A 17,454-nucleotide genomic window follows, 5' to 3' on the forward strand; every position below is an offset into this window, starting at 1 on the left:
CAGCAAAAGCAAATACTACTTTTTTCCTTCTAAAATCAATGAAAAACATTATAATAAGTAAAAAAAACAATTTGTTTCTAGCCAGCCTTAAAAATCTCCCAGTACTTAACTCTTATTTCCCTTCCCACATCTATAGATCTGATGTACACAAAAGAGATCAGTGGATGCAGAGAAGGAACAGAAATTGGGTCAATTATGTTCTGGCCTGATAGTGTAGGCAGGCATTCTATATATATAACATATGTCCTATATTGTAATGTTTTTGTTCTGGGATCTTGTAAACTTTGTCAGGACACCTTAAATGTCAATATTCAATTTTTTTATTAAACTACAAAAATTTGACAGTTACAGCTATTTTTCAAATCTAATGGGCATTCTGTGTTTTCTTTTTCTTTTAACCTTTATTTTAATTTTAATTTTATTTTTATTTTTTAACCATTTATCATTTATTTATTATTATTATTATTTTACTTTACAATATTGTATTGGTTTTGCAATACATCAACATGAATCCACCACAGGTGTACACGTGTTCCCCACCCTGAACCCACCTCCTCCCCCACACCATCTCTCTGGGTCATCCGAGTGCACCAGCCCCAAGCATCCTGTATCCTGCATCAAACTTGGACTGGTGATTCATTTTGTATATGATATTATACATGTTTTAATGCCATTCTCCCAAATCATCTCACCCTCTCCCTCTCCCACAGAGTCTGAAAGACTGTTTTATACATCTGGTGTCTCTTGCTGTCTCACATACAGGGTCATCATTACCATTTTTCTAAATTCCATATATATGCATTAGTATACTGTATTGGTATTTTTCTTTCTGGTTTACTTTGCTCTTTATAATAGGTTCCAGTTTCATCCACCTCATTAGAACTGATTAAAATGCATTCTTTTTAATGGCTGAGTAATACTCCATTGTGTATATGTACCACAGCTTACGTGTACCTCAGTGTTCATCACAGCACTGTTTATAATAGCTAGGACATGGAAGCAACCTAGATGTCCATCAGCAGATGAATGGATAAGGTAATAATGTTTTTAAAGTATTTTTTCCAACCAGCCATGAAGATTTTATGGACATCCATTAATGTAGTATCATTTAACAAACTTTAGTATCTTTAAATATTTTCAGCATAAAGTTCATACACATTTTTTTGTTGGAAGTTTTATGTGCCCCATTTTTTTTGGTTGCTGCATAAATCTTATTTATTAATTACAATTTTCTTATTGTGGATGATACGCAAACTATAACTAAAGTTTGTATGTTAGTCTTACCTTTAACTCCTCTTAAGTTACTTTTAATGACTGAACTGTATGTTCTTTTTGGTCTTTGGTTTTCACAACCATATCATATTTGCATTAATATCATCTGAGAGTAACAACAGTTTTTAAATTTTCCTCTGCAGTCCTTAAAACATTTCATTTAAAGATGAAAAAAAAAGGATAAAATGTCAAATGAAATTAAAAATATAAAATCTATAGGGAAAAGTGGAATCCAAAGCTAGTCTGAAGACAGCAATAAAATCAACAAAATTGTAACCAGAATCATCAGAAAAAAAAAAGGGGGGGTGGGAAACACACAAATAATATGAGGGGCCATCATTATTGATCTTAAAGACATTAAAAGGCTAATAAGAGGACTTGTGCCAGTAAGTTTGATAATTTAGATGAAATGGAAAAAATACTTAGGAAAAAGTGTCAGAATTCCTCAAGAAGAGTGAGATAACCAGAATACACATATACAAACACATGTATGCATGCTTAGTCGTGTCTGACTCTTTGCAACCCCATAGACTGTAGCCCATCAGGCTCCTCTGTCCATGGAATTTTTCCCAACAAAGAATACTGGAGCATGTTGCTATTTCCTACTTCAGTGGATCCTCCCATATCAGTGACTGAACACACATCTCTTGCACCTCCTGCATTAGTATGCAGATTCTTTATGAAAACACACACAGAGCACAAATTAATTAAATGCTTGTTCATAAAACTTCCTAAAATGGTATTACTGTGGAATTCTATCAATATTTGGAGAAGAAAAATACCCATTCTACACAGACTCTGCCAGAAAATAGAAACGAAGGAATTATTTTTCAGTTAATTATTTGGAGCTATCATCACTGTCATATTAAAAACTAAACTGAAAACAGAATCACACAATATCCCTCATGAGCATAGACACAAACATTTTTAGCCAAATGATATTAAATCTAACAATACCAAAAAAAAAGAAAGAAAGAAAAAAAAAATACATTATGAGCAACTTGGGTTATTCAACAAGGGAAAGCTACTCTACCACTCCAATATCAAGCAAATGTAATTAACCATAAGGTAGCTAACACAACAGAAAAAAATATGTACAATTACCTTTCTACATGCAGAAGAGCACGTAGAAAAGATTAAGTCAAACCTTCTATGGAATAAAAGGGAAAGTCCTCAACATGATAGAAAGTATCTACAAACATATTATAGCAAATATACATCCGAGTAAAAGATTGAATATCCCCTAAAATTGGATAGAAGAGAAGATGTCCATTTTATACATTTCTTTGAAAGGTCTAGCCAGTGTAAAAAGAAATTAAACTTATGCAAACTGGAAAAAATGCATGTATATACATATATATGTATATATGTAATTTTATTTATAGAAAACATGATTATTCATGTTAAAACAGCCTATGGAAACTAAATAAAAATCTATTCAATTAGTGAACTCAACAATGTCTCCACACAGAGGTTCAGTATTATTTTTAAAAGTCTATTTCTATGAACACAATGAAACTTAGAAATTGAAATTTAAAAAACCAAGAATACTATTATCTTGATAGATGCAGAGAAGGCCTTTGACAAAATTCAACATCCATTTATGATAAAAACTCTCCAGAAAGCAGGAATAGAAGGAACATACCTCAACATAATAAAAGCTATATATGACAAACCCACAGAAAATATTATCCTCAATGGTGAAAAATTGAAAGCATTTCCCCTAAAGTCAGGAACAAAACAAGGGTGCCCACTTTCACCGCTACTATTCAACATAGTTCTGGAAGTTTGGGCCACAGCAATCAGAGCAGAAAAAGAAATAAAAGGAATCCAAATTGGAAAAGAAGAAGTAAAACTCTCACTGTTTGCAGATGACATGATCATCTACATAGAAAACCCTAAAGACTCCACCAGAAAATTACTAGAGCTAATAAATGAATATAGTTAAGTTGCAGGATATAAAATCAACACACAGAAATCCCTTGCATTCCTATACACTAATAATGAGAAAGTAGAAAAAGAAATTAAGGAAACAATTCCATTCACCATTGCAAGGTAGATATATAAGGAATATATCTACCTAAAGAAACTAAAGACCTATATATAGAAAACTATAAAACACTGATGAAAGAAATCAAAGAGGACACTAATAGATGGAGAAATATACCACGTTCATGGATTGGAAGAATCAATATAGTAAAATGAGTATACTACCCAAAGCAATCTACAGATTCAATACAATCCCTATCAAGCTACCAATGGTATTTTTCACAGAACTAGAACAAACAATTTCAAGATTTGTATGGAAATACAAAAAAACCTATAATAGCCAAAGCAATCTTGAGAAAGAAGAATGGAACTGGAGGAATCAATCTGCCTGACTTCAGGCTCTACTACAAAGCCACAGTCATCAAGACAGTATGGTATTGGCACAAAGACAGAAATATAGGTCAATGGAACAAAATAGAAAGCCCAGAGATAAATCCACACACCTATGGACACCTTATTTTCAACAAAGGAGGCAAGAATATACAATGGAGTAAAGACAATCTCTTTAACAAGTGGTGCTGGGAAAACTGGTCAACCACTTGTAAAAGAATGAAACTAGATCACTTTTTAACACCACACACAAAAATAAACTCAAAATGGATTAAAGATCTAAACGTAAGACTAGGAACTATAAAACTCCTAGAGGAGAACATAGACAAAACACTCTCCAACATAAATCACAGCAGGATCATCTATGATTCACCTCCCAGAATACTGGAAATAAAAGCAAAAATAAACAAATGGGATCTAATTAAACTTAAAAGCTTCTGCATAACAAAGGAAACTATAAGCAAGGTGAAAAGACAGCCTTCCGAATGGGAGAAAATAATAGCAAATGAAGCAACTGACAAACAACTAATCTCAAAAATATACAAGCAACTTATGCAGCTCAATTCCAGAAAAATAAACGACCCAATCAAAAAATGGGCCAAAGAACTCAATAGACATTTCTCCAAAGACATACAGATGGCTAACAAACACATGAAAAGATGTTCAACATCACTCATTATCAGAGAAATGCAAATCAAGACCACAATGAGGTACCATTTCACACCAGTCAGAATGGCTGTGATCCAAAAGTCTGCAAGCAACAAATGCTGGAGAGGGTGTGGAGAAAAGGGAACCCTCTTACACTGTTGGTGGGAATGCAAACTAGTACAGCCACTATGGAGAACAGTGTGGAAATTCATTAAAAAACTGGAAATAGAACTGCCTTATGACCCAGCAATCCCACTGCTGGGCATACACATTGAGGAAACCAGAATTGAAAGAGACACGTGTACCCCAATGTTCATCGCAGCACTGTTTATAATAGCCAGGACATGGAAGCAACCTAGATGTCCATCAGCAGATGAATGGATAAGAAAGAGGTGGTACATATACACAATGGAGTATTACTCAACCATTAAAAAAATACATTTGAATCAGTTCTAATGAGATGGATGAAACTCGAGCCGATTATACAGACTGAAGTAAGCCAGAAAGAAAAACACCAATACAGTATACTAACACATATATATATGGAATTTAGAAAGATGGTAATGATGACCCTGTATGCGAGACAGCAAAAGAGACACAGATGTGTAGAGCGGACTTTTGGACTCTGAGGGAGAGGGAGAGGGTGGGATGATTTGGGAGAATGGCATTAAAATATATATACTATCATGTAAGAAATGAATCGCCAGTCTATGTTTGATGCAGGATACAGGATGCTTGGGGCTGGTGCACGGGTATGATCCAGAGAGATGATACGGGGTGGGAGGTGGGAGGTGGGGTTCATGTTTGGGAACTCATGTTCACTCGTGGTGGATTCATGTCAATGTATGGCAAAACCAATACAGTATTGTAAAGTAAAATAAAGTAAAAATTAAAAAAAAAGAACACTATTCTTGGTTGGCAACTGACCAAAAATTAAGAAATATTTGAGAATATATTAAATGAAATACATGCAAGAATGTAAAATACAGATTACAAATATTGCTGAAAGAAGTTAAAGATTTGAATAATTGACCGATATGTCATGTTGAGGGATCAAATGACTTAGTATTGCTAAAATGTCAAATTTGTCTAAATTGATCTAATTTTTCATTGCAATACAAATAGGAATCTTTGCAAAATTTTTTGCAGAAACAAAGAAGTAAAATTATCTTTATTTGAAGATGACATTATTTTATACACCAAAAAATCTCACAGACTCTACTAAAAAGCTGTTGGAACTAATAAATTCAGAAAAATGGAAGGATATAAAATCAACATAAAGAAGTCAGTTGTATTTCTATTAATATACACAAAAAATGAAACACCTGAAAAAAAATAGAACTATTCCATTCACAATAGCATCAGAACAATAAAATACCAAGGGAAGAAAAATTAACCAAGGAAGTGATAGATCTATACAATGCAAACTAAAGTCCTTGTTGAAATAAATTGAAGAAGACACAAACAAATAGAAACATCTCATGTTTGTGAATCAGAAGAATTAATTAATACTGTTAAAATGTCCATACTACCCAAAATCATTTCTGTTGAGTTAGTTGCTAAATTGTGTGCTACTCTCTTGGGACCCTATGGACTATACCTTGCCAGGATTCTCTGTCCACGGAGTTTACCAGGCAAGAATACTGGAGTTGGGTTGCCATTTCCTTCTTCATCTTTGCAAGATTTTTTAAATTAGAAAGATGATTTTAAATTTACTATGAAAATGCAACTTGAATAAATTCAAAGGGATTTTTATAAAAGAGTCTTCTATTTGAAGGATTCCCTGGTGACTCAGATGGTAAAGAATCCACCTGCAATGCAGGAGACTTGGGTTCAGTCTCTGAGTCAGGAAGATCCCCTGGAGAAAGGAATGGCTACACACTCCAGTATTCTTGCCTGGAGAATTCCATGGACAGTCTGGTGTGCTGCAGTCCGTGGGCTCACAAAGAGTTGGACATGACTAAGCAACTGAATAACAAGAAATGCCTTTATACTTCTACATAAATTTATTGGCCCTGTTTGCCTAAAGAAACTTTAATGACAAAACTTTAATTTATTGGCATGGGCCCACTAAGCAGAAATTATAGATTTAATGTTTTAGCTCAAGAAATTAGAAAGGCTTAAAAGTAGTTTGGTTGGTTGGCTGAAGCATGGACCCAAAATGGCTGAAACTTAATGAAGCTGAAATGCTACAACTGCCCTGGTATAAGAATGTTTCCAAAGTGGATGGAAACTGATACATTATAATGTATTTTTAAGACCTACTTATCCATCCTGGGAGGATCCAGAGGACTCAGCTTCACCATGACTGTAAGCAATAACAGTCATGTTATGAGGGGAGTCTCAGCATCTCTGAAAAGCTCTATCATCACTCTTTTCTGTAGGTCAGAAATTCCAGTGGAACTGCTATCATTGAATGGGAATGCTAAATGCAGTGGAGACAACAGGATCCTGGAGTGGCCAGGGGTGGCCAGTGGCAGAATGGTGGGCTTGGTTTCCAAAATGGACAACGAAGTCAAAGCAATGATCAAAATAATTTGACTCACAGAGATCTGTAATGAGGGCTGGTTGATCATGGTATTGCTAAAGAGAAGAAGGCTACTAAATTCTAACTTGTCTAAGTAGAAGAGTTCTAGGTTTCATGAACAGAAGTCTAACGTAAATCACCAAAAGAGAACAGCTTCTTTAATCACTACCAGATTGAGCCAGCTTATAGACACAAAACCACTTGAATGAAAGAGGAGGTAGGTATGTGTATACATGCATATTACACTTCAGAATGGTTACAAGTTTGTTCACGAAATAAATTCATATATATATTCATTTTATTTCTGACATTTTAAATTCCCTTAGAGTAACCTTTTATGTATCTGTGATAATAATTTTTTTTAAAGTTATAAAATGCATGAAGCCTTATGTTTGGCAAACTGTGAGCCCAAAGCTATATCATTATGCACTGAGCAGATGAAAAATATAACAAAGGGTAAAACCTTAAGTATCCAAACTTTAGCATTTCCTCACTGAAAATTAAAATGGAAAATACAAAGGTTTGTTTTATAGATGATTTCAAGGAGCCAAAAAAAAAAAATGTATCATTGTTGGAAAGATGATAAATCTACAATCAATCACAGGCATTGCTTCTCCAAGGGCTGACTTTTAATTAACAGTTTGAAATCTATTATTAGGTTAAAATGAGGTTTGAGAATGCAAATTTTTATTTGCTTTTCTATGTTATGAGCACTGTTAATGAATAAATCTGTTTGAAAAAAAATATTTGAATTACATGTGTGGCTTTATACTTCCTGGAATCTTTTCAGTCAGATATTTTATGTAAATCAAAGCTGTTTATATGATAAGACTGAGGATTTCTTGAGAGGTATATAATTATTTTACATTAATAATCTCTAAGGCAGTACAGTTTAACAGAAATTTCAATGCAGATGGAAATGTTCTATACCTGTGTGACACTGTAGCCTCTAGACACAGGTAGTCACTGAACAATGGGGCTACTGAAACAGAAAACTGAATTTTAATGTTTTTATTTTCAATTTATTCAACTGGAATCTTAAATATTCACCTGTGGCCTCTGGCTACTGAGTCCAATATGGACAGTACAGCTCCTAGTCTGTGAGGGGTGGAGTTATAGAAATATTTCAGAGTTACCTACTAAACTAAAAAACGCAATTTCCTAAGTTGTATTTTAATTGGCCCAATATCACCCCCTGGCCACACACATTCACAATTACATGCATCACTCTTATTCACAAAATCAATAATTTCAACTATTTTAGGTAAAATTACTCATGGATTTTCTTAAAATCTGTAAGTTATTTGAGTTGAGAATCATGGGTCCCAAATTAGCAATAGAGATATCCTTTATTCACTGATATACTTATATTTTAGATCAACACAGTGCTATATTCTTATATATCACTTCGTGCACTGAAATATCTGCTTGAAATACTTTTTTAATCTTAGGATATTACTTCTACACTCACAGTGGATTTACACTGATCACTTTGTCTAGTCACTTGCTCATGATTGGTTCTCTCTGTTCTATACTCATTGTGTAAAAGCAAATCATGTTGCTGAAGCCACAAGTCTCTGTTGTTACCTCTGGCATAAATTTTTAGGGCAGGCAACCCATTTTGGATATTCAGTCTGTGATGATGAATTAAAGGAGTGCCATCTGACATGCTTAAGGGATCAAATCTTTGCCCATGGCTTCTTCCATAAAATGCACTAACCAATTAGGCATGCCTACTATTTACTGATATGACATGATTTGTATGCCTGAAAGTAACAAATGCTTTGTGTATAAAATATTACAGAGAACCATATATAAGCAGATGCAAAATTTAGTATTATCAGAATACAGTACTTATCTGCTATGTACATAATCCACTTAAAAAAATGTCAACACAAATTTATTTAGTTTTTCATGTGGTTAACACTGGAGTGAGCTGGGTTGAAAGAAATGACTACTTATCTCAGTTTCAGCACTGGGAATGTAGTTTGCATTGGATCTTTCACTTCAAGGTATATTAGGGATAACTGATTGCCAAGTGTTTTCTGTGAATACTTACATTTCAAATTAAAGTTTAAGTTCTGGAATGACATGAACTGTGTACTACATTTATTTGGGTTTCAAATAATTCTTGGTATAGTACAAATGTCTTACATTTGTACCTTCATTAAGATAAATGTCCTTCTACCAATATTTATTCAGAAAATAGCATGTGCACTCTGACAATTCCTGAAAGAGAGGAACAACCAACAAATACACCATGAATTAATGAATAAATGCTAAACACTCTTCAAGCACTAGGTACACAAGTGACATACACAATCATGATACTGATTTTTACCAAGTTAAAATAGTTTAGAAGATAGCAAGTAATCCACCACTATACAAAAATAATTTTGATCAGAGCTATGAGTATAAAATATAAGATACTATGAAAGTTTATAACAAAGAATGAACCAGACTAGATGGTGGGGGCCAAAAGTTTAGGGGACAAAAGGTGTTTAGGAATAGCCTTTTGGAGTAAAGATTATTTAAGAAGTGACATAAAAGGATTAAAATAGAGTTTACTGTCAAAGAGTGAATGGTATAAATGTATCAGAGTGAGCAAAGAACACAAGCAAAGGTGCCCTGATGTAAGAAAATACATAGCACATTTCAGGATCAGAGAAAGGTCAAAGTAGCTACCATGCAGTAAACAAGGTCGTGGTGACAGAGTATTATGCTGATAAAGCAGCTGAACTCAACCTAATGAAAGACCTCAAAGCCATGTTAGGGAAAGAAAAAAGAGAGATCGAAGTTTAAAAATTATGAAATACTACTTATATGACTAAAAAAGCATTCTATTATGGTAAGGGAAGACTTGACGGATCTTTTAGTCAGCTATTGCAGTGTGCTAGTAAGAGAAGATAAGGGCTAGGACAGATGCATTGTTAGCAATGATGGTGATTTGGATGAATCTTAAATGCAAAAGTAGGAAGTCAGATTTTACCTGGACTAACAAGCAAGTTTAGCCTTGGAGTACAAACTGCAGCAGGGCAAAGCCTAACCGAGTTTCGCCAAGAGAATGCACTGGTCATAGCAAATATCCTCTTCCAACAACACAAGACACAACTCTACACGTGAACATCACCAGATGGTCAATATCTAAATCATATGAATTATATTCTTTGCAGCCAAAGATGGAGAAGCTCTACACAGTCAGCAAAAACAAGACTGGGAACTGACTGTAGCTCAGATCATGAATTCCTTAATGCCAAATTCAGATTCTTCAATATAATTGAAGAAAGTGAGGAAAACCACTAGGCCATTCAGGTATGACCTAAATCAAGTCCCTTACGATTATACTGTGGAAGCGACAAATAAATTCAAGGGATTAGATCTGATAGAATGTCTGAAAAACTATGGATGGAGGTTAGTGACATTGTACAGGAGGCAGTGATCAAGAACATCCCCAAGAAAAGGAAATGCAAAAAGGCAAGATGGTTGTCTGAGGAGACCTTACAAACAGCTCAGAAAATAAGAAAAGTGAAAGGCAAATGAGAAAATGAAAGATATAAGCATCTGAACGCAGAGTTCCAAAGAATAGCAAGGAGAAATAAGAAAGCCTTCCCAACAGATCAATGCAAAAAATAGAGGAAAGCAATAGAATGGGAAAGACTAGAGATCTCTTCAAGAAAATTAGAGATACCAAGGGAACATTTCATGCAAAGATGGGCTCGATAAAGGACAGAAATGGTATGGACCTAACAGAAGCAGAAGATATTAAGAAAAGGTAGTAAGGATACACAGAAGAACTAAACAAAAATGATCTTCATGACCCAGATAACCACAGTGGTGTGATCACTCACCTAGAGCCACATATCCTGGAGTGTGAGGTCAAGTGGGCCTTAGGAAACATTACTACAAAAAAAAGCTTGTGGAGGTGATAAAATTCCAGCTAGCTATTTCAAAGCCTAAAAGATGATACTGTTAAAGTACTACTCTCAATATGCTAGAAAATTTGGAAAACTCAGCAGTGGCCACAGAACTGGAAAAGGTCAGTTTTCATTCCACTCCCAAAGAAAGGCAATGCCAATAGATGTTCAAACTACTACACAATTGCACTCATCTCACACACTAATGCTCAAAATTCTCCTATCTTAGATATTTAAACTAGATTGAGCAAAGACAGAGGTACCAGAGATCAAATTGCCAACATCTGCTGGATCATAGAAAAAGCAAGAGAATTCTAGAAAAACATCTACTTCTGCTTCATTGACTAAACTAAAGCCTTTGACTCTACAAATCACAACAAACTGGAACATTCTTAAAGAGATAGGAATACCAGACCACCTTACCTTCCTCCTGAGAAACCTGTTTGCAGGTCAAGAAGCAACAGTTAGAACTGGACATGGAACAATGGACTGGTTCCAAATTGGGAAAGGAGTACTTCAAGGCTGCACACTGTCACCCTGCTTATTTAACTTATATGCAGAGTACATCATGCAAAATTCCAGGCTGGACGAAGCACAAGCTGGAATCAAAATTGCTGGGAGAAATCTCAATAACCTCAGATATGCAGATGACATCACCCTTATGGAAGAAAGTAAGGAGGAACTGAAGAGTCACTTGATAAAAGTGAAAGAGGAGAGTGAAAAAGCTGGCTTAAGACTCAACATCAAAAAACTAAGATCATGGCATCCAGTCTCATCACTTCATGGCAAATAGATGGGGAAACAAAGGAAACAAAGGAAAAATGGAGTTTATTTTTGGGGGGGCTCCAAAATCACTGCAGATGGTGACTGCACCATGAAATTAAAACACTTGCTCCTTGGAAGAAAAGCTATGACCAACCTAGACAGCATATTAAAAAGCAGAGACATTACTTTGCCAACAAAGGTCCATCTAGTCAAAGGTATGGTTTTTCCAGTAGTCATGTATGGATGTGAGATTTGGACTATAAAGAAAGCTGAGTACTGAAGAATTAATGCTTTTGAACTGTGGTGTTGGATAAGACTCTTGAGAGTCCCTTGGACTGCAAGGAGATCAAACCATTCTATCCTAAAGTTAATCAGTTCTGACTATTCACTGGAAGGGCTGATGCTGAAGCTGAAGCTCCAATACTTTGGTTACTTGGAGCCAAGTCTTAAGAAAAGACCCTGATGCTGAGGAAGATTGAAGGCAGGAGCAGAAGAGGATGAAATAGGACGAGATGTTTAGATGGCATCACCGACTCAATGGACCTGAGTTTAAGCAAGCCCTGGGAGATGGTGAAAGACAGGAAGCCAGCATGCTGCAGTCCATAGGGACACAAAGAGTCGGTAATGACTGAGCAACTGAAGAACAACAATTTATTTCAGAGTACATAATGGTGAGACTTGGTAATGAATTGAATGTCAGAAGTGAAAGGAAGATATCAATTATGACTTCCAGGTTTCTGGCACAAATAACTGGGTTCATGGAGGTACATTTACTGCAGTGAAGAAAGACTGGAGAAGAAAAAAAGAAAGATGTGAGAAATATGAATTCAGTGTTCCAGTAGAGACTGTAAGGTGGTAGTTTGATACACATTTACAGTGTAAAAGGAAATACTGGTTGGAAACCACAGATGTGATACTTGTCAATGTATAACTGGCATGGAAGCCAGAAGAAGTTGAAAACATTACTAACATAGAGAACATAGGACAAAGAATATAGATTACTGTGTTCTAGCTGAGATGAACCCCAACATTTCATAAGTTAAATAGAAGAGAAGACAATAAAAGCAAATAAGGGAGAAAAAGAAGAAAATAACATTATGATGATTATAATGTAGTTGAAGCTGAGGAAGGAGAGTGCTTAAAAAGAATATTGACTGAAATCCTTTGTTTCATGAAGTACAGTAAGATGAAGACTAGAAAACACATATTGGATTAAGCAATATATCAGTAATAGCTTTAGTATTTGCAGCTTTACCAAGCAGAGGGAACAGTAATACAGACTGTAATAAAATAGTGAATGATTAAGAGGCACAGGAATAGAAAAAATAAGGTGTAAGCTCTTTTTTTGGAGAAGGCAATGGCACCCCACTCCAGTACTCTTGCCTGGAAAATCCCATGGACGGAGGAGCCTGGTAGGCTGCAGTCCATGGGGTCGCGGAAGAGTCGGACACGACTGAGTGACTTCACTTTGACTTTTCACTTTCACGCATTAGAAAAGGAAATGGCAACCCACTCCAGTGTTCTTGCCTGGAGAATCCTGGGAACGGGAGAGCCTGGTGGGCTGCCATCTCTGGGGTCACACAGAGTTGGACACGACTGAAGCGACTTAGCAGCAGCAGCAGCAAGCTCTTTAAAAAAAAAAAATTAGTTGTGAAGGGAAATACAAAGATGGAGGAAAACTATAGTCCAGATAATTTAATTTTATTATTAAGATGGGAGAAGTTAGGGCATGCTGAAGAAAAGAATGAATAGATGAAGCTGATGAAACAGACAGAGAAGGCAATGGCATCCCACTCCAGTACTCTTGCCTGGAAAATCCCACGGACGGAGAATCCTGATGGGCTGCAGTCCACAGGGTCGCTAAGAGTCGGACACGACTGAGCAACTTCACTTTGACTTTTCACTTTCACGCATTGGAGAAGGAAATGGCAACCTACTCCAGTGTTCTTGCCTGGAGAATCCCAGGGATGGGGGAGCCTGGCGGGCTGCCGTCTTTGGGGTCGCATAGAGTTGGACAGGACTGAAGCAACTTAGCAGCATCAGGTGAAACAGAAAAGAAAGACATTCATATTTTATGCCTTAAAATAATGGGAGGAAATAAAATATCTAAGACAAGGAAGAATATATATCAAACTATATAAGAATTTAACAGATGGAGAATGGAGGAATTCATGAATGGCCCCATTATGTATAACGCAGGGCACTTAGAATGTATCAAAAAATGTGACTTATATAAAGCCATATGTAACATTAAAAACTAGCAATAAAAGAGAAGCAAGGTAATGGAAATGAACAAAAGAGTGAAGAGAGAGAAGAGACTGAGAAAGAGAAAGAAAGAAGGAGGGAGGAAGGAAAGAAGGAAGAACTAACAAGCAGGTCAAAAAGAATCAGTGTAAGGAATAGCCAGGTTGTTCCCATGAGTTATTTCTGGGATAGTTGGAATCCAGGGATTTATTTCATGTACCATCAAGAAAAATCATTAGTATTTCTCAGTCACATCCATTTGGTAGGTCACATCCTCAAATCCTAACTTGGTCCCTTCTTCAGCTCCAGATTTTCCATTAATAATACAAAAAGAAAATTAGAGTACACCCACTGTGTATTAATTGTGACCTCCCCAAATGATATGTCCAAATACTAACCTCATACATCTATGAATAAAACTTATTTGGAAAAAGAATCTTTGCAGATACAAATAAATTAAAGATCTTGAGATGACATGCTAGATTTAGGATGAGCCCTGGGGCTTCCCAAGTGGTTCAGAGGTAAAGAGTCTGCCCACCAATACAGGAGACACAGGTTCAATCCCTGAGTCAGGAAGATCCGATCCCCTGGTGAAGGAAATGGTAACCCACTTCAGTATTCTTGCCTGGGAAATCCCATAGACAGAGGAACCTGATGGGCTACAGTCCATGTAAGAGTTGGATACAACTTAGCAACTATACAACAACAAGGATGAGCCCTAGTTCCACTGGCCTAGTTTTATCACCTCTTATAGATAAAAGTGAGAAAGTTCTGACACAAAGAGACACAGGCAGAAATTGAAGCTGTTATGCTACAAGTCATGAGTATGAAGGATTGCTGGCCACCACCAGAAACAAGGAGAGAAGCATGGAACAGATTTTCCTCTAGGGACTCCAAGAAGAACCAAATCTTCCAGACAACTTGATTTTGAATTTGTGGACTCCAGAATTGTGAAAAAACTAAGAATTTATGTGGGTTGTTTTAAACTGCTAAATATGTGATAATTTGTTATAGAAGCCCGAAGGAATGCCTATGAATCTAAGTAATCACTTGGAACACATTAAGCATGCCTATTGGGATCACATCTATCTTCATCTGACTATAAGTCCTTGTGAGCAACCAACATAATTAAAAAGCAAGGAAGGGTTCAGGAACCATTTACTTTTGAGTCTTCTGAGGATGTGACAAATGGAAGTGTGGAAAACTGCCTGGTCTTACAAATCCTAAATAGCCAAGAACATCAGATACTGGCTCAAATTTCCCTGGATGTCATTTTATTTCTTCCATACAGAGAAATACACATGGAGAGCATGAAAATGTAAGTCTTGTATTATAATAGATGTAAAATTTGGGAGATGGATGATAAAGAAAGGCAAGATTGGGGTCCAAGATGAGAGCATTTTTCCAGCAACTGTTGACCTAGACTTAGCAGGATTTTAGGGGAGTCTAATCCTCGACCCTTCATGTGTTTGTATTGAATTTGCCTGGTGGATCATTCCATAGCTGTGTAGATCTCTGTAACAAGAATTTAAGGTTGCTTAGCTACTTTTTCTATGCTTCTACCAGCCTTTGTTTTCATGAACATACACCTGCTGTCTTTTTCTCTACTCTTAGGAAGCATAAGAATAAAGCCTTGACCTAATATGTAAATAAGCCAATAGTAATGCCCAATGTGTAAGGTAATACCAAATCAATCTCCTTGTTAAAACCAAATAAACAACAACAATAAGTCACTTGAATATTGTGTGAAACAGCATCATGGACTAAGAAACATGCTGCATTACAAGGAAAGAACAAATGTCTTCTCTATGATATTTTCTTTTAATATCCTTTGAGACAGACCGGTGTTTTGACATTTGAATAGAGACTGAAGAAATGAAGAGAGTTATTTCTTTTTTTTAGAAAGTTTGATTTCAAGATAATTTTTCAACAGACTTCCTACATTAGTAAACTAATTTAAAAATTCATCCTTCACATCAACTCTTTGTTCGCTTTTTCTTCCACTAAAATGCAAGATCTGCAGGGGCAAGATAGTTGTCTTTCTTGTGATTGCTATATCTCCTGTATTTATAGTAGCTGTTGAAACACTTTATTGTGTTTAATTTACATGCATTAAATGAATTGTGCCTATTCTATTATCGAGTGATTAAGCTAAAATTAACAGATGTAGAACAGATTTGGAAACATTCCCAAAGCCATTCAAAGATCAGCTGACAAATGGAGGAACCATCAAGGGGCCTAAGTACAACCTTTGATCAAACACTGGCTAAATAATCCACTCTGACCCAAAAGAAACTCCAAGGAGCGACTTGAAAATAAAATCACATAGGTCCCTGGAAGATAGGAAGACCATGAATGTGCCAAAGGATGAGGTCTCTCTGAGTGATTGAAGAGAAAAAATCCAAATGATTAGTACCTAGCTGAATGTAGCAGGGGTCAAAAATAAATTCCTTGAACTGAAGTAGTAGCCTGCAAGACAGACATACACACACAAACAAAAGAGCAAAAACTAAAAAACTAACTGGCAAAGACTATTTAAGTACAACCTTGATCACTAGTGTTAGTCACTCAATTTGCCAAACTCTTTGCGACTCCATGGACTACAGCTTGCCAGGCTCCTCTGTCCATGGGATCTTCCAGGCCAAAATACTGGAGTGGGTAGCCATTCCATTCTACAGGGGAATCTTCCCGACTCAGGGATTGAACCTGGTCCCTTGCCCTGCAGGCAGATACTTTACCACCTGAGCCGTGAGAGAAGACTTTGACCACTAAGTAGCCAATTTTTTTTTTTTTTTTAACCCAGGAACAATTGCTATGGACTTCCCAGGTGGCGTGGTGGTAAAGACTACACCTACTAATGCAGGAGAGGCAAGACTCACGGGTTCCATCCCTTGGGTGGGGGTGGGGGGAGATCCCCTGCAGTAGGAAAAGGCAACCTACTCTAGGATTCTTGCCTGGATAATTCCTGGGAGAGAGGAGCCTAGTGGGCTACAGTCCATGGGGTCACAAAGAATCAGACATGACTACACACACATGCAATGCAATGTCTGCTATGTAGCCAGGCTGAAAAATAACATTTATGAGAAAAAAAATCTGAATATTTGAGACTGCACACTGTAAGAACTTGACTTCACAGTATTAGCTTCAACCAAATCACTGAACAAATAAATAAATGACCAAGCAAATAACAACAGCAGCACTAATACCTGTGGGGAGAAGAGGAGGATATCATCATCTCCAGTTTACTTCAACATATTATCTAAAATAGGTATTTTTTTTAACAAAAGCATATGAAACATACAAAGAAACATTAAAGAGTGATCTGTATATGAGAAAAAAGAGACGGTGGTAGAAACTGCTTCTGAAAGGAGCTAGACAAAGACTTCAAAGCAGTCATTATAATATGTTCAGAGAACTAAAGAAGACCTTTAGCTCTCCAAAGATTTAAAGGAAGGCATGATGACATATACATAGAATACAATAAAAAATAAATAATTATAATTTTTAAAAAACAAATAATTTTAAAAGAGAAAAATTTTTAAATGTGAAATTAATTACATTAACTGAAATGTAAAATTCACTATGGGAGCTAAAGAACAGGTCTGATGTGGCAAATAAAGAATCGCTGAACTATAGGATAGATCAATAAAGATTATATAATCCAAAGAAAAGAGAATGAAAATAAAGAAAATTAAAAGAGACTCA

The sequence above is a fragment of the Oryx dammah genome, unplaced genomic scaffold (assembly GCF_014754425.2).
Source record: "Oryx dammah isolate SB20612 unplaced genomic scaffold, SCBI_Odam_1.1 HiC_scaffold_29, whole genome shotgun sequence".
Classification (NCBI taxonomy): domain Eukaryota; kingdom Metazoa; phylum Chordata; class Mammalia; order Artiodactyla; family Bovidae; genus Oryx; species Oryx dammah.